This window comes from Lepisma saccharinum, chromosome 24 (genome assembly GCF_977018435.1).
Source record: "Lepisma saccharinum chromosome 24, izLepSacc3.1, whole genome shotgun sequence".
Lineage (NCBI taxonomy): Eukaryota > Metazoa > Arthropoda > Insecta > Zygentoma > Lepismatidae > Lepisma > Lepisma saccharinum.
This window is the reverse complement of record NC_139252.1, coordinates 31,278,739-31,304,650: the sequence shown is the minus strand read 5'-3', so window position 1 is coordinate 31,304,650 and position 25,912 is coordinate 31,278,739. Positions and strand designations below refer to the sequence as shown.

Genomic DNA, 25,912 nt, shown 5'->3' with positions numbered 1-25,912 from the left:
CATTAGCGACGGCCATGTAAACTGGGGATCAAATCCTCAACAACAAATAAATTGTCGCGATTAGCCAAAATGGTACGAAAAGCGACGTAAAATAACAAAAATACTAAAGGATTTTGAATATTACTTTGGCGTAAATATGTGGATTTTCTACTTCGCTTGTAACACTGGGACAAAAGAGCCCGAAATATTCAAGCTTGAGGGACAACTTCAACTCGTTGAGTCAGCAGACGGCGTATTCTATCAGAAACCGTATGGCACGACTTACCAGTCAGTCTAGTCTGTCTTCACCAAATACGGTCTATTTCCAGCTTCCCGCTGCCTTCTATGATTATTCTATTACACATTGTAATCACTACTTTACAGCATTCTTGGTTTGTGCAAGTATTTTCTATATCATCAGACTTAATCATCTGTGTTTCTTGTCGAACGTCAATGCTTTGATTAGCTAGAACCATAATCCGCTTATTACAAACACATTATCTTATGAGAACACCAGAGTTTGCGCATGCGCTGTTAACATGAAGCCGCAAATATTATAGGATGGGTCACTTACTTGTAAAAGACGAATGCCCACTAGCGCCGCCAAACGGACGGTACGAAACAGACTGACTTCAAAATCTTCCTCTGCATGTGCACTAATTAATTCATACATTGCGACTTTTAATCACTGACATAATGCTTATGTATTAACCGAATTTCATGTTTAACTAGACATTCATTATTTCTAATGAGTTTCAAAATCCTCTAACGTGAGTGACGTAATCTCGCCAACCAATGAAAGATAACGAAATTGATAAGGTCGTTTACTCAACCAATGTGACATCAAAGCACGGCAATAGTGAACAAAATTGTGCCACATTGAAGAACTGAACCTAAAAACATTTATTTTTAATGAATTACAGTATCTCAATACAATTTGCAGTAATATATTTATGCAAATAAATAAATAGGCAATCATTTATTCATTCAACTTTCTCGCTGCATTTAACAGACATGACGTGGAATGAACGAATAAATAAACATATATACAACGAGGGGCGTTTTCTTAAAACTGCCATTTCAACCATCCACGCGCAAATTCCTGTGGAAATATAGCCTAGAATACTTAGAACAACTGCGGTCAGCACAGAATGCAATACATCGAGCACACTAGTGCCATCTATACATACTATTTCGAACTACATTGTTTCAACACACAACAGGATCCAGCATTTCATACGTTACAACATTAAAAACCAATTCCCGTATTAATCAAAGGTCAAAAGGTTGGCCGTTTAGATTGTCCCACCTCAGCCATGTTGCAGGGGAGACTAATGACCCGGGCAAGTCGGCAATAATTGCATGTACCATTAATCCATGCTTATCCAGCCATCTTTTTCACCAATTACGCCCTCGAATGTGGCACTGACGTCATGTTAATAGTGGGGAGGCTGGGTTCGAGATTTAGGAGGTGCGATGAAGAGCGGGAGTGGATAGCGGCAGAGTGGCGGTGTTGAAACCGGAGCGTTTTCAGGAGCGGTTCCGGCACAGAAAGGTGTGCGAGGGTATAAATTGTATTCATTTGAATACGTATCGATTGATACCGGATAAATTCTTTGAGGGACTGGCAAAAATTATCGTTGCAATGAGGCTCGTAGCCGGAACTATATTTCGGGAGGTGTTCGAACCAAGCGCCTCTCACGTAATACTACTACTTATAATAGCATTTATAATTAATAGCTTGTAAGATTAATACGTATATTATTATTAATAATAATAATAATATTTTTATTAATTTAACATAATCCGTGGCGCCAACAGCCCAGTCCTCACTCCCACTTGATTCTAGTCACTCACCCAAGGTGGGAGATCATCCAACACGTTACGGGGTGACGTGTGGTCAGCACGACGAACCCCAGGTCGTCAGGAGACTCGAACCTGAAGCCACTTGATGTAGAGTTGAAAACACTTGCCTTGTTCTTGTTTTTTTTAAATTTTTCTTAATTTTGGGTCACTAGTTGCGGCAATAAGATCCCCCCTGAAACTGAGAGACTTTTTGTGCGTTAACCTATTTACGGACGCAAGTCTCGGAGAAAAATAAGGTGAAGCCATCACCCCGTGTGGACGGATTCTTACAGGTGCAAGACGGGTGCATACAGGTGAGTCAATTAACGGCAGTGAGAGGTTATTGGCTGCCGAAATGACATCACTTTGTTGTACGTGGGGGAAATAAATGAACAGACTGATACTATTATGCAACGCAAACAGAATTAAAACGAATTTTTATGGAAATTAAAATATGTTTATGAAATTAAATTACTGGCTTACCTTAATATAACAGTAAAAGTAACCATCCATACCAGATGTTACAATTTACTACTTTTTTCTTCCCATGTTGTGTAGATACCTAGTATGCATCGTGCCGTACAATTTGATGCTCGCAGCGTTGCGAACTGCCGTGAAAATGTGCAAAAAGTAGGTTTTTCTGCTGACGTCATAAAATTTAATTTCTGTGACACCCTACACATTGCAACCAAAAAAATTAGCCTCTTTCGACATTTCTGTGTACGTAGAGACTAAAAGTTCAGAGAAAGTTGTCGTAAACCAGGAATTGAGAGAAGTTTTGGGGCAAAAATATGCTTTTGTTCATTTTTTTTTCTCCATCCTGCACGATACCCCTCCCCCTCCTGCGTTTCTTCAACCGCAAAAACATGCCAAAGGAACATGCTCTCTTGTGTTAAAGTCATATTCATCTCCGACATTTCGTTACCAACTTACAGCTATTCAAAGTTCAAGGGACAGGACTTTGTGGACACACTGTATTTGCACTTATCATATCATAATTTATAGTACCAAAGGAATAAAATTTAAAATCTAATGCGGTATCTTTACGCGTTTATATACATTCACACGACAACGGCGGACATAATTATTACGCTTCGTATTTAGTAATTTTCTAGCTTTTCGTCGCTCTTGTGCAATATTTGGCTGATCGCGACGATCGAAACGGGCTGGATGACTCGAACCTGGAACTTTGGGTTGCGAGATCCTGAACCGACATTACTCTGCTAGTGCCCCCTTCCCGTTCCAATAATTCAAAGCAGTTGACTCGTGTGTCTATCTATCGTCTCTTGTTCCATTCGACCGAACGCTTCAATCCCCCCCCCCCCTTCCCTCTTCTGTTCGCTCAAGCGAGATCTTGTTAAGGTGCTGTCGTTTCCTTTGTATTCATCCGCCGGCGGTAAAAAAATTTCCAAGTGGCATTCCCCATTGTATCCACTAATTGTCCCCATTAGACACACGAGTGAGACAGGCCCCCCGCTGCCTTTGTACAGGAATTCGCAGCTACGTCGTTCGTCATTGTTTCACTAATCTCGTCAAGAAAACGCACTGTAAGAAAAAGAACACCTTTTTCTTTCGAATAATGTGTACATACGAGTAGAGTCGAATTACTTTCGGAACAACTCCAGCGGACTGCGCGAGTCTGTCTAGCGAGCCTAGTGGGCGTGTAGAACCTGAGCAAGGGGCTTAGCGATAGGTTCTGGGTAAGATGACGTCAGTGGCTCGCTTCGTTAATTGGCTTCTTCGAGAGTTGCGACTCGTTCCGAAGCTTCAAATTCATAACTGCCAAAGATGTTACGGAAATAATCTCCCTCTTCCTACAGTGTATTAAACCAGAAATGAAGACGATCTGTGTTGCAGTTGCAGTATACGTCTGAGCTCAGGAACATTTTTCTGATGTAAGCCGGTACACTTCTTGTACAGTCACGGACAGTTCTGGGTTCTAACGATTCCATTGAAAGTCAATGGGATATCGTTACAACCCAGAAATGTCCGTGACTGAACACTTTCTACAATATTTTTTTCTTAAAAAAATGATTTCTAATATAACCACATACTTGATATCATAGTAGAGTACCTAGTTTTTAAAAAAAACAAAATTTGGTAAAATGATGTTTCAATATAGTGGAAAGAGAAAAAAAATTCAATACCGCCTACCATCAATATTACGGAAAAGATGGAAATCTTGCTAAAATATGATGACATACTTATGCACGAAGGAAAGCTTTCAATACAATACACAGTTTTTTAAAATTAAAAATTAATATTTAAAAATGCAGAATATATTAGTTCACAAAGGTGGTCTTCATATGCTCATGGTCGTCCAATGGAAATGGGAATGAATGAACACACAAACATGAATATTTTTATAATTTGTATGTAGTGTAAAATTGAAATTAAAATTGTATGAACAATAGAATTAGTGAACACGAGACATATTTGGTTGATTTATTGATTGAATTGCTTAATTTTACTTCGCTTCTTGTGCCACATTGTGAAGATGGGAATGAGTGATGAAATTGATGAATGAACACTCACAAATGCCCATGCCCAGGCCGGGATTCGAACTCGGGACCCCTGACGTCGTAGCGCGCTGTGCTAACTATTCCGCCACGTGGGCCGGCTAGAGAGATATTTGAAATGTAAGTATTTACATGCAATTATCTTAATAATCCTCATTATAACTATGTGTCAGAATACTGTATAATGCATAGGGTTAGTAAATCTTGTTATTCATATGCTCGTTGTCACATGATTAGCCAAAAAAATAAATCAAGGCGACGCAAAAATAAGACAAAATAAATACAAAATTAGTTTCTGCTTCAGAAGTTTCGAGAAAGGAATGTCTTCATCAAAACGACATTTCCTATTTGATTTGAAACCTGACTACATTACATAAGCCAACATTAGTTTTATGCACTGCATGCATGATAATCTATAAAAACGGGTGATAAATAAAAGAAAGCTGTTCTGTATTTGTAGCTAGGAAGCGAGTTACAAATCCGGAATCCACCAATGAACAAGGGGACCGGTGACGTCATCTAAACGCACAACCTATCGCTAACGCTCTCGCTGAAGCTCTACGGCATGGGTAGGTCCGTTAACTGGACTCGAGCGATCAGCTGAAGATATTCTGAAAACAATCTGACTGCACCTGTAAAAAGCTACCTTCCCTATGCAGCAGACGCTCTGAATTCATGGGTGTTCTAATTTTGGAGCTAGAGGATCGGAATCAATTACTACTGAATTAAAAGAACGCACAGAGTACGTTCGGCGGCAAATGCGCCGTTGAGAAAATATTCATGAACGCTATAGGCGTTTAGGGAGCATCTATTCATAGCCAAAACGTGGGGGCAGCGAGAGGGGGGAGGGGGCTAGGGGGGGCAGCCAAGATGAGCTGCTTTTGTGGGGTGTTTCCTGCAACAATTCCGAAGAAATTGGGTGACACCGCTGCACCAAAATTGGTTCGGAACAGCACCAGGAGGGGGGGAGGGGGAAGTAGGGGGAACGGAGAGGGATGGCTGGTTGATGCAAGCAGTGAAGGTTTTTGGGTGAGTAAGGGAAGAGAAGAGAAGAAACTTGTAAACGGAGACAATGTTTTCATTTTCTTTATATTACCCAAGATGGCCGTAAAACCATTTCCCGTGACCGGCTCTGTTTTCCAAAACCTCCCCAACCAATTTCTGCTTGGGTCGGATTCTTTTAATTGGGCGGAGGAAGAAATTGCACTGTCTTGGAAGAGCGCTCTGGCCCCCACTCCTCTTCCCCCTCCCCCCAATCCCCCGAAAAAAAAAGGTCCCCCGGAATGGATGTTTATTTTGCTACGGACAGAACTCCTCTAGTTAGGTCCCTTTTTTTTCTTCTCCCCGTAATGCAAAAAGCTCCTGATAGGATCTGGCTATATGTGATATGAATCCACGGTATGGGAATCCACTTACGCAGGCTGAGAATGCTTGGGTTACAAATATAGTCTTTGTACATTTAGCAGAGCATAGTGACGCCATGTTACTTGTTTATCTTATATTTTCATCGCTTCAATTGGTTCAAATTTTAATCGTTTCGTCGTTTCGAAAGTATTTTCTGCTCAAAGCGTTACTTTTGTTTTTTCTTAAAAGATCGAGTTACGGATTGTTTAAAGTAAGAAAGCAACCGAAGGACATTAATTAGCATGAAAAATAGTGCATAAAATCTGTAGCCTCGATCACACGGCTACTTTTAAGACAAAACTAAATACGTAAGGTTGTGTGTGTAAGGTTGATTAGTTCAAAACAACAAACTGAATAACAACTCCATATAGTTCGTAAAGCAAGTGACTTAATCTCACACTACTCAAAATAGTGTTAGAAATACAAAAAATTAATAAGTCTCATTTTTACTGTTTCCTCCACGAAAACAATGAAAAATTGTATTAATTTTTGCTATGCACAAAATATTCTGTTTTTAGAACGGCTTGCGTATAGTTCGTATGATACATTTCATATTTGTCATACTGATTTCTTCAAAATTGTCATGTCTGAATAAATTATTTCATCTATTAAGTAAGGCATTGAATATTTTCTGTCACGAAGCCTCATTGTATACACATTACTTTATAAAAACGAACAAAAGTTTCACATACGAGCATTTGAAAGTCAGCATAATTTCTTACATATACGCCAGTACCAATTCCAATGCTAAGTTCGGCTATATGTAGATATTACACATCTCAATAACGCTTCATTTTCAAATAAAAGTATAGTGAACTGCAAATTTTCAGCTAAAGAATACGCAATCAATGCCTATACCATAATGCCATTTCCCGCCTATACAAAAGAAACACAACAGAGCTATAAATAAAACTCTCAACTGCGTTGTATAAGAAGAGTTGTAAAGGTCCTCCTGTCGATGGAATTTTCCACCAATTCTTCATCGCAACACACCAACTTGGAATGACCTTCAGAACGAGAGAGAAAAAAAGTAGACGCAAATGAGCTTTCTTCTAACATTTAGGTACCATAGCGTGATCTCTTGCTTTTAAAAAAAAAGTCGACACGAAAACACCCCACGATTTCCTACATACTGCATGTTCTCGTATGTCTAATTGGCGGAATGCTTGCATGATTAATTAACTAACTCATATTCTGCATTAATTGCTGAATTTACCATGCAAATTCGACACGTAAGGTTCAATTATTCAATTACACTGTGCATTGTATACAAATTCAGTGGCTGTATCGGTTTTGTAATTAGTAGACGCAAGATAATTTATGGTCATGCACTGCTGTTGCCAAAGATGTACGATGAAAGAATTGAAATAAAGATGTGTATATTTTGATGGAACAAGTTTCTATTCGCATAGGGTTTAGCCAAGGAGGATACATACAGGTTAGTCATTCACTTACGTTGATTGCGCATTGGTTGATTGGAAATGACGTCAAAATTGTAGGTCTACAAGAGCTTCGAGAAAGTCCAACCGTATCAGCAGTAAGCGCATAACTTCGAGTTACAGTAACTCTCAGGGACTTCATACCTTTTAGAAATTTGTTAACAAAACTTGCGCGCTAGGAAGAACATGGGCAAAAATATACAGATTATTCCTTAAAATGACGTCATTACTTTGACTTTCCACTGCCATTTTCGAATATGCTGGTTTCCAAATTAATCAAGCACGCTGACAAACTACAAATATGTCGAATTGATAGCTTTAAAATCCTCACCTTGCAACCAACAAATAGCAATTATTCAAAAGGAACTATTTCTTGTATTACGTTACTGCACACAATACTAGTTTCGAAAGTTCGTGTATAGGGGAAAATTAACAGGTTGATAGATACAGTCAAAATTAATTATTATATCTCATTTGAACATTAAATCACCATAAGGGAAGAGTTAGTGGCAAATTAATAGTTACGAAACTGAATTGTAAGTGGCTTTACACTTTTTCTATTGACATTAGAATCTGTAATGTACTGGTGTAATAAGAATGTAACTTGCCATATGAGTGTTCAGTATAATGTTGTAATCTTACAACATATCGGGAAGTTATATGGGGGTGGGGGAATGTGTTGGTACGGCCCCATGCATTCACGATCTCTGCTATTTGAGGATGTGATCAGCACCACGCTGCGGTAGTCTTTACCCCCACAAGGTTGCTCCCACACCCACAGATACCCATTTCTTTGAGGCTGGATGAACCCCAGGAGATGGCCCACCCCAGAAATCGTACCCGGGTCTCCCACGTGGGAGTCAGACGCCATACCGACACGCCTACCGCGGCTCAACGCGTGTTATGTTAAATTGTAGTGACTTAAATTCTTCAGAGATTTCGTACAAAGCCCTTCACAACACATGACAAACAAGAAGGGATAACCAACTCTTTGAATCAAATTGAAGGGAAACGTACTCGTCAATATTGCAAAATAAAATTAGTTGACTTCAGAATGGAAATGAAGGTACAGTTAAGGTAAATAATATATCTATTAAAGCAAAAATATGTGTAAAATAATGGCTTGATTTGGTTATACTACGCACGTACTTACTGCAAAAACTTTTTTCAAAAAATTCAACAGCAATGAACAAATTTAAGGCTCGCTAAGAACATAGAAATAAAATTTTAACCTTCATATAGGATTTATATATTCATTACAAACAAATGTTTTGCGTGACGTAATATTTTCAATCATAATGGTTTACTTTGAATTTTCGTTTCTCTAAAATTTCTTATTTTTAACATGTCAGGTTTATTATAATTTAGTGAAAATTAGTGTCAATTTTAAATAGTCAAAGAACAGCGCTTGCTGTTCATACATTCAACATTGTATGAGGAATGTAGATTACATTATCTGGAATAAAGAAATTGTGTAGGTTTATTTTCTAAAGTAAATGAGTAAAGTTTCAGAAAGAACAACTGCATTAGTTACTTTTCAAGTAAAGATTTAATTTTACGCACAGTAAACTGATCGCAGACCGGATCCACAACGAAACAAAGAAACAACGTGCCAATGGCCGTCTTCGGAGCAACAAGAAAAACCCAGAAGGCATCTAAATTCAAGGTTCAGAGCTTGTAACGCTCTCCCGACTGAATCGCGATGCCCCCTGTCGCATCAAACTCATAATACAATCTCCCAGGACGAGCCTCAAACGGCCCAGCGAGCCTCCGGGTTTTACGATGGAGGGCAGTAGCGTTTGGTGTGAAAGTTCCCACCAAAAACTTCCAAATCTCCCCTATAGGTGGCACTATCGTACGTTTTCTTGGCAAAGCTTCCCTCTCGCTCTTTTGCTTCGTCGTTTCTCTTCTTGCTCAGTGTCTGCGCGTCTCCCTCCCCCCGCTTCCTGACGACCCCTCCGGACCCGCAACCTCCTCCCCCTCCCCCAAGCCAACCCCCTAACTCACAGACTTTATTGATCACCACAGAATGCAAGCCTCAGTAAGTCACATGGCTCCATTGTTAAGTAAAAATAGGTCGCCAGTTACGGCACGATTTAATGCACAACTACGTCGAACTGTCTATTCAGTAGAACAGCTAAACATTGTTGAGAAAGAATAAAGCAACCATTAAATAATTGTAACATATTTACACGAAATTCTAATCGGCTATCATCTATACGGAAAGAAGAAAGTTAATTTTTTAAACTGGACACTGTTCATTTAATAACATTTCAATCATTCTGTGGTCTGGAAATGTCCGTCAAAACCGAGAAAATAACGACAAAGACTAATCAAAATACTAGACTTTCACGTGACCATCATAAACGCAAAATAAACCTTAATCCAGAATAGTTTCTGTTTCATTTGTTTTAAATGCGCTCGTAAAGATTAAATCACGGACAAAATAGGACAGTTCTAATCAATTTTTATTTAGCTACACGTACAGACTCTCTTTGAAATAAAGTTAAAGTGAAATGAAGTCGTTAAGAAAACAAGTTACTGTGTCCGAGCAGAGATTATACCCTTGCACGTTTCACGTCACACAAAATGAACATAACTTCAATTCTATCTTTGTCATTGACCGAGAAATAAAAGCAGGCTTGAAAACGTATGCGAGTCTATTGAAAGAGTCATAAAGAACCCGCAAATCTGCATAATTAATCGTAGCAGTTACAAGCCTCAATTGCTCGTTTGATATTTACAACATTTCACCTTTAATAGCCCTTAAACACTCCCCCATTTCCCCCCTTCCCCAGGCCAGATCGTAGCACTTAGCACTATCTTCATTCACAAGTAACCAGCTTGTTCCCCTCCCATTGCAGCCATGCCCCCAAAACCCAGAGAATTATCAATGAAGCAAGTTTATGTGAATCGAGATATACCCACAATTTCTTCAACAATTTATGTCCATTTTCTCCAACACGAAGCCATGAAAAAACCTGTTGTAGCCCTAAACAGCAGACACACTAACTGTTTTTGACGTTTATTTGACTATTACGACGCCGTTTTACTTTATATCTCAGCCGCGGAGCTTACGAACCTAACACACACTCCCCAACATCAAAACAAACGATAAAACAGCAGTTAGGTCGCCATTACGAAAATAGTGCCGACAGAGCGCCTGGTCCCGCCCCCTCCTGTATTCTCTCGCTCCCCTGCCTCCACTCAATGAGTATCACTCCGCAACCAGCTGCTCGCGTGGCCCCGAACCGAGCTTAACGATCTCAGCTTCCAACTGTGACGATTGTCGTGCCATCTAGTAGTGTTAGTCTGAACTGCTAGCAGATTAACAACTCGTAAAACATCGAAAACGAGGTATTTGACGATCAGAAACGCACTTCGCTGTATTTTGCAAGCTCTCGAGCAGCGCCAGATTGCCCCAGAATGAACGTAAGGTCTAGTAAAGGCTTTATGCCTGAATTTTAGAGCCGTTTCGGGAGTTTTAAATCTCATAAAAGCGGTTGTTTCGCCCGGGAAGGCTAGTAAAGACGCTCTCAAGACGACAGTTATTCGGCGTCCCACGGCACCGCTCACTTTAACCTCCAACTGCAAACGTTTTGAATCTGCGCCACGAGATGGCAGTAAAGTCTGTCGCGTGACGACATTTGACGATATATTCAAACGGTTGCCGGGTAAAGTTTCGTTCTGCGGAATCACGTAAGTTTCGATTTTCGATAAAACGTTCTGAAATCTGAGTCGAACAGCAATTCTGTTGTTCGCAAGCTTTCTCTCTTGTTCACCTTGGACGTTCGCATGCGTCTAACTCTACATTCCATTTCTTTTTATCTTAATTACTAAAAGAAAGTCAAGTACAGTCGATTACATAAGTACATAACAGGCAAATTGTCCATTGGTATGTCCGTTCATTTTTCTTTTCCATTTTACGTGTTTTTTTTAAAAAAATATTAAATAGATGTGCTAATGCTTGTGCAGAAACTTATCTGCTTCCTTGTTTCGTTGTTTTTTTTCTCTCAAATTTTGAAACTGGAACTGTAATGGAGCCGCTGTACTGACCGGTGTGCAGAAAAGTTATTTTGACAAAATCCTATTTCCCTGCCGGATGCTTTGGGGAGGGGGATTTTTAACGTTGTCACTTCTTGCCCCGTGTAATTGGCTGTTTGACCGCGAGTTCCTTGGCAGGTAAACGCGGCAACAGAGGGTCACTGCCAGAAAGGCGGTCTCGTCTCAGCGCTGGTTCCTGGCCAGGCGCAGTTATACATTCAAGCCCATGAATAAACATGACAACGGGCAATTAACCTGGCAATATTATTGCATCACACTCTACACCAAAGCCATTTTCAGTCGTGTGCAACCAACTAACTAACTAACTAACTCTCTAGCCTCCTTAAACCCGAAGGTTCATGGCTGCAGCAACACAGGCCTTCCATCTGTCCCTATCTTGAGCAAGATCTATATACTCTTTTCCATCCCTACCGATTTCCCTTAGGTCCATCTCAACGTTGTCCCTCCATCTTCGTCTTGGCCTTCCTACAGGTCTCTTACCATCTGGTTTCCCAACAAGAATCCTGTAAACTCCTCTTTCCTCTCCCATTCGTGCCACATGGCCTGCCCACCTAAGTCTTCTTGATTTAATTATTCTAATAATATCTGGACATGAATACAAATTATGTAGTTCTAAATTATGTAACCTTCTCCACTCACCTGTCTCCTCATCCCTTTTAGGTCCAAATATTTTCCTAAGAATCTTATTTTCAAATACTCTCAATTTATGTTCCTCTTTTAATGTAAGGGACCAAGTTTCACACCCGTATAATACTACAGGCAAAATTACTGTTTTGTATATTTTAACTTTTAGTTTCTTAGATATTAAACGAGAAGACAAAAGTTTATGAAGAGAGAAGTAACATGCATTTCCTGAATTAAGCCTACTTTTAATTTCCTCTTTAATATAATTTTCATTTGTTAATATTACTCCTAAGTATTTGAATTTGGAAACTGGTTCAAACGAGTTGCTATCAATAATTAGATTTTGATTATTACCTAACACTTGGTTTCGGCCTGTAAGCATATATTTAGTTTTCTCTTTGTTAACTTCCAAACCTATCTCTTTAGCAGTTTTGAAAAATATTTTAGCATTATTCTTAATTGTATTTATATCATCCCCCAGTAAGTCTACATCATCTGCATATGCTAACAACTGAGTCACACCATTTAATTTTAGTCCTTCTTTAGTTTCTTTTACCTTCCTTACAGCATATTCTAAGGCAAAATTAAAGAGCAATGGAGATAATGCATCTCCTTGTTTTAACCCATCATGAATTATAAATTTGTCAGACATATTATTACCCACACGAATTTTACTTTCTGTTTCACTGGTGCATATTTTTATCATACTAACAAGCTTCTTAGGTATTCCAAACTCTACTAATATATTATATAATTGATCTCTTTTGACCGAATCATATGCTTTTTTGAAATCAATGAATAGCTGATGGACATTTTGATTATATTCCCACTTTTTTTCAAGTGTCTGTCTGATGTGAAAAATTTGATCTGTAGTTGATCTGTTACGTTTAAATCCACATTGATAATCACCTATAATTTCATTAGCATATGGGGTTAGTCTTGTTAAAAGAATGTTAGACAATATTTTGTATGTTGTTGAGAGTAGAGAAATTCCACGGTAATTATTGCAGTTCATTTTATCACCTTTTTTAAACACAGGAACAATTATGGATTCTTTCCACTGTTGAGGGATTTCTTCTTTATTCCATATTAAACAAATTAATTTATGAATTTGACATATTAATGAATTTCCACCATATTTAATTAACTCAGCTGGTATTAAATCAATGCCAGGTGCTTTGTTATTCTTAAGCCTTTTAATAGCATCTTTAACTTCAGTCAAGTTAGGTTCTGGAACTAAAGGTTCTGCTGTGTGGACTTCATTTACTTCTGATTTATCTCCTACATGGACATTTAAAAGGTCATTAAAGTAGTTCTTCCATCTATTTAGAATATCGCTTGGGTCAGCTAGAAAATCACCATCTTTATCTTTTATCAAGTTTACTTTAGGTTGCCACCCCTTTCTAAATTCATTTACACCTTTATATAAATCTCTGATATTTTTATTTTTGCTGTTTGTTTCAATTTCGTTAATTTTGCTTTTCAAGTAATCTCTTTTTTTACTTCTAAACGTGCGGTTAACTTCTCGCTTTATTCTATTATAATTGCTTAGATTTGTATCATCTGAGTTATTTAACCACCTAAGTCTAGCCTGATTTCTTATTTCTATTAGATTATGACATTCATTATCAAACCATGGCTTACTTTTGCTTGGTTTATGGTATCCTATAGTTTCTTTAGCTGCTGATTCTATTGCATTACGTATGTGCTCCCAATTCTTATTTACGTCTGTTTCATTTATATTTTCATCATCATTTAAATCCTGCAAAACCTCAAATCTATTTGACAGTTTAATTTGGTAATCTTTCATAATTCTTTCATCAGCAAACTTTCCTGTATCAAATTTTATAACTTTTAGATTTTGTTGCTTATGATTTATCACTGAGAGTCTTTCTCTTAATTTAGCAATTACTAAATAATGGTCACTGGCACAGTCAGCACCTCTATGTGTACGAACGTCAATTATACTAGTATGCCTTCTCTTATCAATGAGAATATGGTCTATCTGATTATGAGTTTTACCATCTGGAGAAGACCAGGTATATTTATGGATATCTTTATGTTTAAAAGTGGTACTTTTCACAATTAAATTCTTTGAGGTTGCAAAAGTAATCAATCTTATACCATTATCATTACTTAATTCATGAAGACTTTCTTTACCAATCGTGGGTTTAAATGTCTCTTCTTTGCCAATCTGTGCATTACAATCACCTAACAGAATTTTCATATCATACTGAGAAAATTTATCAAAGACCTGTTCTAACTCTGTATAAAAATCATCTTTAGTATTATCATCTTTATCTTCCGTTGGTGCATGTATGTTTATTAAAATAATTTTACACCACCTACCCTGTAAAACTGCATATGATATCCTATCATTAATAAATTCTATTGTTTTAAGAGCCGAGATAATTCTATTATTTATGAAAAAGCCTGTTCCAAAATTATGATTTTCAGTACCACCATAGAAAAAAGTATAATTTTTAGTTTTACAATTCCCTTCTCCTGGCCACCTAACTTCCTGGACAGCTATTACATCTAATTTATACTTCACTATCTCATTAACTGTACACTGAAATGCCCCAGGCCGGTAAAGGCTCAGAACATTCCAGGTGCCTAATTTAATATCCTTATTCCTAACGTAGATCTTATCCTTAGTCCAGGGACCTCCCAAAGTAGTCCCCACCCGGAGATCCGAACGGGGGACTATTTTACCTCCGGAATATTTTACCTTGGGAACATCCATGGCCTTATATTTCTGTTTCTTGACATGTCTTTTTACAGTGCAGAGTTGTCAGCTCTACGCCTAACCCCCGATATGAATGGAGGAACTACTACACAAGACAAACACAAACATATTAGACAGCACAATTACTACACAAGACGAACACAAACACATTAGACAGCATAACTACTACACAAGACACACACAAACACATCACAACTACTACACAAGACACACACAAACACATCACAACTATAACACAATATAAACACACACACACCACAACTACTACACAATATAAAAAAACAAACAAACAAACACACACACACACACACACACACACACACACACACATATACACACACGTACTCTTTTTTGTATTGGCATGTGGCAGAACTGGTTCGATGTACTCAATTTCAAATACAAAGAAACTATACCTGAAGGCTCACAGCAGGCTTCATACATTCAAAGAACTGTTTCATGAATTGCCTCTTCCTCCTCCGTCAACCTGAACAAGGTGGAGAAGCTAAGCTGGCTTAACTATTTTAAAATACAGGGTGGTGCATATCTATCAACCAACATCAGTTTGCAACCTATCGGAATGCAGATGCACACATACAGGTCGTGTGCAACCTGATAGGAAATATATTCTACAATCTTGGAGCTTTTAAAGGCCAATCTACTTCATGCATTTCGTACTCTGGTTGTTTAGCGTAGATTTTCTGTCAGTTTTGGCTATTAGGGATGACGATGAGTGATGATGTGTTGAAACTGATGAAGGGATGTACACAAAGAACGCACATGTCCAGGGCTGGGATTCGAACCCGGGATCCCTTGCGTCCTAGCGCGCTATGCTAACCACTCCGCCACTGGGGGGGGGGGGGGGCTCTTCATGCATTTCATTCATGGGCCTCGGAAACGTGGCTTCTTCTACGTATAGTCCGTACGTTTACTACGTTAACGTCGAAGAACTGAAGAAAGCCGCCGGCACGAACGTGGGTGGGGTTAAACAGCGGGCGAGTTGTTTTCGTCCAATCACACTCAACCTTCAGCCAATAGGCGCAGCTGTCATTCTGCTCGTCTACTCCACGTGGAGTCTCAGTCACATGACTGCGGATACGCTGTTGCCGTACTTTGCAACTTCAATGCGGAGACCGTGGGAAGGCGCTTGTGCGCGGAGGGACAAGGTGGCGTAGAGTAGATGTGTGGCAACACTGTGCGTTGAATGTGATTGTTGCAGATGGTTGGCGCGCTCCGTGGACTTCAAAGCCAGCCGGTCGTTAACGTAGCTAGCGCGTCGACTATACCACCTCCGTAAAGTTAGCAACATACACAACGCCTTGCAGGGAAGCGAATCTTTCAGGAACTACAGTCGGGCCGCGGTACTAACCGGTGTGCAATCTGCGCAGAATGGTCATTGTGACAAAATTGACCGCGAGTTCATTCGCAGATAGACGCGGCAATACAGGGTCACTGCCTTATAGGAGTCCTACTTTTATTGCCGATGAGTGTACAGTTGGATCGATTGATTTAGTTTATTTTACGTTACTTTTCTTCCACTATTGGCTAACCGCGAAGATGAGGATGAGTGATGACATGATGAAATTGAAGGGACACTCGCACAACCATGGCGGGATTGTAATTACAGTTTTCACAAAGCCAAACCATTAGATGCAGTTATGAGCTTGTGTAGCGTGGTTTCATACACTCAGGATAAAATTCAGCTTTTCAAGGGTTCGTGGCGTCGCAAAGCGGCTTCAAACAGGAAAACAAAGCTTTCTATATTGAGGAAAGTTGTATCTCCAATGACCACTGATACTGACACCACCCGCTGACACGTTGTACAGTCACGGTCACTTCTGGGTTGCAAAAATTAAATTGCCTTTTAATGGAATCGTTACAACTCAGAAGTGTCCATGACTGTATAAGTTTTTCACACTACTTATATACATTTTCCAGACTCGAGACGTTAACTCACAGTACAGTCAACGGCACAGATAATGGTAGGCAAATTGTCCACCGCTATTGTAATTACTCCTTAATTCCACATCTTGTGTTGTTTTAAGGAATGAAACTATGTTGGTTCGAAGCAGACATTGTTCTCTGCTTATTGACGTCATTATTTCAATTCATTATCATCACAATGTGCAATACAGACCGAATGAAAATGGTGGACAATTCGCCTACTGTTTCTTTTGTGTACCTTCCATTTAACCCAAATCTGCCCCATTCTACTGTGCAACTGCTTCCCAATCATAAAATCCTTCCGCGCATCTCTTATTTCGTCTCCCCCCCTCCATTTCAACCCAATTTTATCTTAAGACCTCCCCCATCCACATCTTCCGTTCAACCACTCAAATTCCCTCATCCCGGCGTCTAATTACAAGGAGGATTTTCGTCCCGAATTTAGGACTCAGCCCCCTTTCCCCCCCTCGTATAAATCCAAACAGGCAATTATCCGAATCTTGCACAGGAGAAATTTCCAGGCGTTCAATACAGCCTCTGTTGTTCTCCAAAAAAAAAAGGCTGTAAGGAAGTGTTTCCTTCCGGGAATATGGCTCCAATCTCCTGAAACGGATCTTTACTTTGTTTTCGGAACACAGCGCGCGGTTCTGTTTACCCAGAATGACTTGCGTGATCATAGGCGTTTCATGTAGAAACTACCATTGCAAATATGTCGTGTCAAAACCTAAGGCATTTCCTTTCATTTGCGATGCAAAACTTCCAAATATCACTTACTATAATTTATCACAAAATTGCGACCATAACGAAAATGTCCAGTGAATACGCATTATTTTTTTTTTCTCAATATTAATCATAAATTCAGTCATATTGCTACATTCTCAACGATAACTAGAGTTGACGAGCTGTATCTTTGCGGGTGAACCCTGCGCAAGCCCGGCTGCGCAGTAGCAAGGGGGAGGAGCTACCGGCTGCGCGTCATTACCTTGCGTTTTGTCCTTGCTGTGGACCACCCAAAGGGTGAGTAGGTGGCAACTACATAAACGTATCTCTCTCACACTCTGCGCGGAGTAGCCAAGGCCACCCGCAAAGATACAACTCGTCAACTCTAACAGCGATTTTCCTCAATTATTCACGCATGCGCACATTTATAAGCAAGTCGGAAAGGCAACTGTCACGCCGACGTGTGACGTCCACGAACACGCAGGACTTTCTTAGTTACCTAATATAGTGTTTAACATATCATAGAGGATAGCAACAGTGGTCCAGCTGTTAGGGTCATTTGACTCATGAGTGAGACCCTGGTTCGATTCACAGAGTGGAAATGCTCAAGTTCAAAATCTTACGTCTATGTTTCTGCCATATACTATAGTCTTGTTGTTAGGTTTTAAATTAGCAACAAGCACAAAATATATAAATTCTTTTAAGAAATTAAATACAGAAATCAGCTTACGTTCGTGTATTATATATCCCATAAGCAGCAGCTGTGAGCAGTATGGGATGAAGATTAATGTAAAGAAGACAAAGGCAATGGTTATTGGACGGAAACCCAGGAATATTAATGTGAGAGCAAACAGTGAAAGAATCCAGCAAGTGGATAGCTTCAAGTACCTCGGATGCACTATAAGCAGTGACATGAGCTGCAACCAAGAAGTGCAAATGAGAATCGCAATAGCAAAAGAAGGTTTAAATAGAAGAAAAGATGTTTTTTGTGGACCCATGGACATAGGTCTAAGGAAGAGATTAGTGAAATGTTTCTTGTGGAGTGTAGCACTATATGGTGCAGAAACCTGGACGTTGAGAAGAAATGAAGAGAAACGACTCGAAGCTTTTGAAATGTGGACATGGCGAAAAATGGAGCGTGTAAAATGGACGGACAAGGTAAGAAACGAAGCCGTACTGAAAAGAGTTGGTGAAAAAAGATCTATACTGGAGACCATCAAGAAGAGGAAAAGAAACTGGTTAGGACACTGTCTAAGAAGGAACTGCCTGCTAAGAGATGCCTTGGAGGGAATGGTTGAAGGAGGAAAAGTCCGTGGAAGAAAGAGATATCAGCTTATGGATGATATTAAATTAACTGAGTCGTATGCTATTACGAAGCGTAAGGCGGAGAATAGGGAAAGCTGGAGATTGCAGTGAAAAACCTGCCAATTAGGCAGAAAACAATGAATGAATGAATACATTCTTAAAACAGCAACAGTGATGTTGAAATGTCTTTCTTCTTATCAAATATTTTTATCATTAAAACAATTAAATTTATGAATTTTACAAAAAGATGATAGTCATAATATTCTTAGTCTGTCTATTTGGGTATAAATATCACCTGAGTGTGCACACAGAACAGAAAACGTGTCAATTGACACATATATTTTGATTTCAATAACACGTTAACGTGCATAAACTGCAAATAATGCACCTTTTAGTGTGTCAAAATACACATAGGAATGTATTAAAGGGTATTTTTATGAGATGAAGTTCAGTGTGATGCACTGAAATTAGTGTTGCCCACGAGACGAGACTTTGGCCTGTCTCGTCTCGTGGAAATGCTGTCTCGTCTCGAAAATATTCGTTTGTCTCATGACACATGGTCAATCTCGTCTCGTCTCGAATTTTTAAAAGCCTGTCCCGTCTCGTCCCGTGGGCAACACTAACTGAAATGCAACAATTTGGAAAATCATACAAGATCATTTGGAAGATAACAACATTACACATTTAGCTGTGTCAATTGATGCATTAACAGTGAATCTGATTCTTCGCAGAGGCCATAAAACACACTTTAGTGCATCAATCGATATGATCCATTTAGTTCTCTGTGTGTGCACACCGCTATGTGCCAGCATAGTTTCGGCGCAGTGTGCACGCGGAACTTCACTAAACTCTTTTATCTTTCATCGAGCGATATCTGGGTGTGCAGGAGGATGGAGATTATAGCACGGAGGGGCTATAGAACCTATCCTCACCTATCGTTGTGGGCGCGCCCCTGTTCTCAACAGCACGAATTAATACAAATAGTTCTAAGTCAAACCTCCCTGAAGGAGTGAGTGGTTAGCACAGCACACTACGACGCTAGCAGTCCCGGGTTCTAATCCCGCCCTGGACAGGGGTGTTCATTGTGAGTGTGAAATCATTCGTCAAAATCATCATATCATCACTCAACCTGATCTTAACTATTAACCAAAAGTGGCACAAACCATAACAATAATTCAAAGGGAAGCCGGTTAATTTGTGAATATACACTGCTCCACAAAATTTATGAACACCAAGGGAAGAGAAGGAAACAAACACGAAAACAGGGTTCACCCTGTATACCATTTTGCAAAGTTGCTGGTCATTTTCGTTCTGTGTAGCGTCTGTACCTTATTGGTGTTCATAAGCCCAAAAATGCTCGATAGGGTTGAGGTCCGGTGAGCATTCAGGCCACTGAATAGAGGTGATGTCTTCAGTTTCCAGGAATTCCGACACAATACGTGCGCGGTGCCCGGCGAGCATTGTCATCCATAAACAGAAACTCCGGGCCTAATGCTCCCAGGAAATTGCGAATACATGAACCCAAATGATTGTTTCTCTCAATTTCGGCGGGGGGTTTGTAGCCTCATCAACCCCTCTCTGCGTACGCCAGTATGTGCAAAAGAGATATTCTATTGTAATGTTATTCTCAAGATTTACAATATTCTATAATACAGTACTTGCTCTATAATCCCTTTGTGTTTCTTAAGTTTTGTGGAGCAGTGTATATCAATGCTGCTGTGTTAAAATTCAGTTTTTTTTTGTCTCAATATCACAACGGTGAAGCTATAATTGGCCAAAAGAGAGGGTCTTTCCTTGAACAAAGCTAAAATCATATCGCCTTCATTTCTAGTAAAATATTGCATAAGATTCCGCCTTAGATTTTAAATTATATATTTATTTTCTTTTTCTTAGCCCCCCATGGCGTAGTGGCGTCGACATTTAATCAAGGTCTCCCGGGTTCGGTACTCCGTGGAGTCACATAGTGGTTCAAATCGCACTTTAAACTGTATGTCCAGTCGCGATTAGCCAATGTGTGCAATAAGTGGAGCTAACACACAGTTCAATTTTCTTCCTCACTCACTGATATTTTAATAGTTTCATGTACATTGTACTTTTTCTTCTCTTTTGTTTTCAGTTATGTTCGCACCGTAGTGCTATTAGATATACTTCATATTATTCTTCCTTGTTTTGCGCATATTTCGTACTCTATAATAAGTTACTTCAGCGTGATGACAGCATAAAGTCTACTGATAGTTCACCGTAAATTCATTCATCTGTATTTCAACACGAAATAAACTCATAAACACTGAATCAAACTTTTAATTTCCAAGTACAATAATAAATAATATAAAATGTACTGCTGAACTGTTGTAAAACGTGTACTTTTACCGCGAGGAATGCAGATTGATAGTAAAATGTAAAATAATTTACGTAAATGTTGATATTCAAGCAATAACAAGTTTGTACTAGTTAATAAAGGTAGGCTACCTTGGTTTATACTGCCACTAGAGAGCGCTCCGTGAAAACAAATGAAACGCGTTGTGTTGTTTCTTCTTTGTTTCTTTATAGATAATGTTTTTCTTTTATAGTGGGGGAGTAATTGTCCTTACTCCCGGTGATTTGACGGTAACCTTTCTTACAATGTCTTTATCAAGTTCTTTATGTTTCCTTTTATATGATAAAGTTCAGCACTTCTTACTATTGATTCAGAATATGACCATATTAAGTTAAATGTGGATTCCCTTTATGTCTACATTTCTAACGCTGTATCTTGTTCAATTTATGTACAGATTCTCTTTAGCAACATAAACAATTACTGACAATACCAAATACATTTTATTCAAGATAAATGAGTGTTGTGATGACAATATACAGAAGTGAGTTGTAAAATACGACAATAGTACACATTGTACAGCATCTAGAATATAATAGAATACAATTTATTTCCAGTATGAGCATCTACAGCTGTACATACCATACAAGGATGAAAAACTTGTAGTACAATTTTCCTACACCCGTCCTCCTCTCAGTCTACTTCCACATTCACACTGCTTGGGAGTTCACAAACAATATTTCATTTCATCTCTTTCACTACACTTGCACTGTTAGCTGAGTGATTCCTAAATTTTCTCACATTTATTTATTTATTTAGTAGCGCCTCCCCCCCCCCCCCCCGTTTCACAAATGTTCGCTATCCCCACTGAGCTTCTTTGCTCTCTTTACCCAGGCGTAATGTAGGAAAGTTACCAGTTTCCTTATTTGCGCCTCCCCCCCTCTCGGTCTTTCCCTCCTAATAACGCTTGTCATTATATTCTCAATGTTAGCTTCATTTATTTCCCTGATATATTTTTGTCTTGCCTCCCCTGTTTCTTTGCATTGGAGGAGAATATGAAATTTCGTCTCGTCTTTACCGCATAGCGAGCATTCTACGCTCCCGTCCTCCCGTTTTAGTTTAACTTGTGCCCATCCCCCCCAGTCTGAACCAGGCCAATCCTGAACTTTCTTTTGCCCCACACAAATCCACGTAGTTCCTCCTTCCCCATTCTCGATCCGTATCTACTATTTTCGCTGATGTTAACGATATTTTTGCGTCGCATTCTGCCAAAATTTTCTGTTTGGTAATATCTTCCAGTCTGGCACGTATGGCCCCTAGCATCTGCATATCAATTCTCCCCTCTATTCCCTCTTCCCACACCCATCCTAGCCCTATACCGTATAATTCAGTCTTTATTTTTGCTACCCATTGCCTCCTATTACACCCACCTATCTGTGATTGTACACAGAGTTTCTTCAAATCCCCCCCCCCCTGGTGTCAGTTTTGCCCTCATTTTGGCATCCACTTCCTCTCTTAATTTTCCCATTTCCCTAAGTGCCCCACATGTTGCCGTGCCCTTGTTTTAGGAATCTAGACTGTACGGCGTTTACAGTTTCCCCTCCCTCCCAGACCCATAGTTCGATGCCATAGAACAGTGTTGCCTTAACTGTGGTCTCGTAGACCCCCCTTACAGAATTTTGATTGGTATATTTGGTACTTTATTTTATTTTTCTTGTTTTTTCCAACGCAAACATTGCTTTACATTTATTCCTGTGTACGTGCCTTGCCCACCTACCCGTCATTGTCATCACCATGCCTAAATAGTCGTACTGTTTCACCCTATCGACACTTGTCTCTCCGTATTTCCATTGTTCATCCTTACCAAATACGTATCCGTTCTTAAATACCATTATTTTGGTCTTCTTCATATTTACTCGCATGGCCCATTTCCCGCAATATCCGTGTAACGTGTCTAGACCGTTCTGTAGACCCGCTGTTGTGTTCGAAATCAGTACCAGGTCGTCTGCATACAACAGAAGCGGTATATATAAGGGCTTACAGCAGACCCTCTTCAAGCAATATTGAGCTAGAAGTGACCAACATGAGATAAATTCTGGAAGTTCCTTGTAGAAAAGTACTATTTCCATAGTTTTTGAAAATAACAATTAATAATAAACAAAATTATAACATATTAGGTTTTACTATATCTTACTTAGTTTCAAAATGCAATAGAACTTTAAAAAATCATGATCTATTATTGTACAGGAAACTAGAAAAATCTAGATTACAAAACATAACCAAAGTGTATTAAAATACACGATCGATTCAAACTACATACAATTTACCTGTACGAACAATATGTTCGTTATTAATATTTCCATTAAATCTTATATACACAATCTATTAGATTCAAAAGTAACTTTAACACCACATTGGTATTTAATATATTTTCCAAAGATGTGAACAAATAAGGCAGATAATAACAACAGATTATTATAACCGGTAACGAATAATTATTACGAATATAAAAAAAAGTCAAGTGCTAACAATATAACTTCAGTGCCACTTGTTGGTAAGCTACTTGTATATTATTAACTCGTTTCTCAAATAGCATTACAATGTGATGAATGAAAATCTTCAAGGTAAATGTGTAAACACGCACTTTATTTGCAATAGTATATTTGCAACAGGTAACTTATGTGCCGCATATTTACCTTAATGCGGGATGAGAATTATCGACAGAATGGTTTAACACAAATAGGCAATTCTGTAATAAACTTTAAAACATGCAATGATATTATATGCGTGCGTGTGTACACGCACACACAGATAAACAGACAGAGAGAGAGAGAGAGAGAGAGAGAGAGAGAGAGAGAGAGAGAGAGAGAGAGAGAAAGAGATTGTAAGGGCTCCATTATAATGAAGATTATATTAACTGTTAATTTTATTTAATATAATTATAATATAATGGCTTTATTTTTTTATTATTAATTATTATTATTATTATTCATGAGACACTTGGTTCGGACCCCCCCCGAAATATATTTCTAGATACGTACTTGAAATCTACTATTCACATGCATCTCATGATGCACTTTTGCGTTACGATATACAAAAATGCATCAACTGTGAACAGGATTCTTGTCAAAGGTAAAAAAAAGCACTTTACTGCATCAATCTATGAGTTTCTGGTGCATTCGTTTAAATGTTTTCCTGAGTATAGTACAATTTGAATTTGAATTTGAATCTTGTGCAGGACTGGCAGAGTCGAACACTTATGGGCACAAACTGCTAGCGAAAACACTCTGGCTTTTTTCGACTTGTGCACTTACAAAGGAGTAAACATAATCCCCCATATCTGCGGTGAAGCGTTTACGGGGCCGTTAACTTGATTGGCAAGTCGTAGAGGATTGAATAGCAGTTTAAGATCCTTCAAGACGCTCCGGCCCAGAAGCTAGTATCGTCTGCAAACTGTTCCGGCCGTAACGTTCGCGTAATTCGCTGAAATTGCGTCGTATTCCCGGGGAAAACGCCGCATAAAAGTGGTGTGCCGAGAGATCGTAAAGTTTTCATTTCGCCCGGCAGCGGCGGCGGTCCTAGCCCCCCCTTCCCCCGCACCCTCTTTTTCTCCAGGATATCAAAGGGATGCCGCGCGGTCGGATGTGGAAAACCTTGGGAGATTTCTGGCGGTTTCCCCAAAATGCATTTTGATGCATTTTCTCTTCTCGTGCAGTTCTTTCTAGCGTGTATGTTATGTTACATACAACTCAAATGCATCAAATAAAGGCTGATGCATTTTTGGTGCATCAATGGACACAGTTAATCGTGTAATTTTGGTTTATTTTAAACTGTCGTGTCTGATCCTCTCAATTGATGGATTTTGTTGTGTTTTGATGCATCAATTAAACACACTGAGTTCTGTCTGCAAAACAAGAAAAGCAAATGCATCAGTTGAAGAAAAATGCACATAAACACTGTAGCTCAGACCAAATATTTAAGTGCATCATCAAAGAAAATGCAGGAGGGTGCATAAAAAAAATCATCAATTGATGCATTAAAGTACAGCACAGCTGAGAAAGAAATACTCACTTGCATCATTCAGAGATTTGATGCATTTCGTTTTCTGCGTTTAGCTCAGGATATACATGTCCGTTGCAACGCACAGAATTTAAAATGCATCTCATCAAGGCTCGTGAACTTTTGGTGCAAAGCTATATGCAAATTTGGTTTGCGTCTGATCTTCTCAAATGATGCATTTTAGTGCATCACAGGGAACAACTACCGATAAAAGTATTCTTTGATGCATTTCTGTGCATTCTGATGCCCCCAAAGTGCATCAGCCGGACCCTGTGGCCGAGTGGTTAGCACATCGCCCTGCGACGCCAAGGATCCCGGGTTCGAATCCCGCTCGGGCTTGGTTGTTTGTGAATGTCCATTCATCAATTTCATCACTCAACCCCTTCTTCGCCAATTAACCAAGATGCACAAAACGCGATGTAAAATAAATTAAATCAATCAACCAAAGTGCATCATTAGTAATTTATGCACTGTAATGTGCAGTGGCGTGCCCAACTAGTATCCCTAAAAAAAATAACTTCAAAGCCAGGAAAAGATGGCATAATTAGGACTCACTATTAAAAAAAAAAGTATACGTAACCCCTCCCTTTCCAAAATCCTGGGCACGCCATTGGTAATGCACACTTAAACCCAAAATGTGTCAATTGACACATATATTTTGATTTCAATAACACGTTAACGTGCATAAACTGCAAATGATGCACCTTTTAGTGTGTCAAAATACGCATAGAAATGTATAAATGGGTATTTTTATGAGATGAAGTTCCCTGTGATGAGTTAAAATATATCAATTTGGAAGATCAGACAAGATCATTTCGAAGATAACGAACTTTCACTTTTTAATGCATCGATTTTGTTATCTTCCAAATGATCTTGTCTGATCTTTCAAATTGATGCATTTTAGTGCATCACACGGAACTTCATCTCATAAAAATACCCTTTAATACAT

At 39.1% G+C, this 25,912-nt stretch overlaps 1 protein-coding gene across 2 annotated transcripts in view; it reads right to left on the bottom strand.

Moving 5' to 3' along the window:
* The window catches only part of LOC145978259 (homeotic protein ultrabithorax-like), a 487,109-nt gene that overhangs the window by 202,777 nt on the left and 258,420 nt on the right, over positions 1-25,912 (bottom strand). The window lies entirely within an intron of this gene.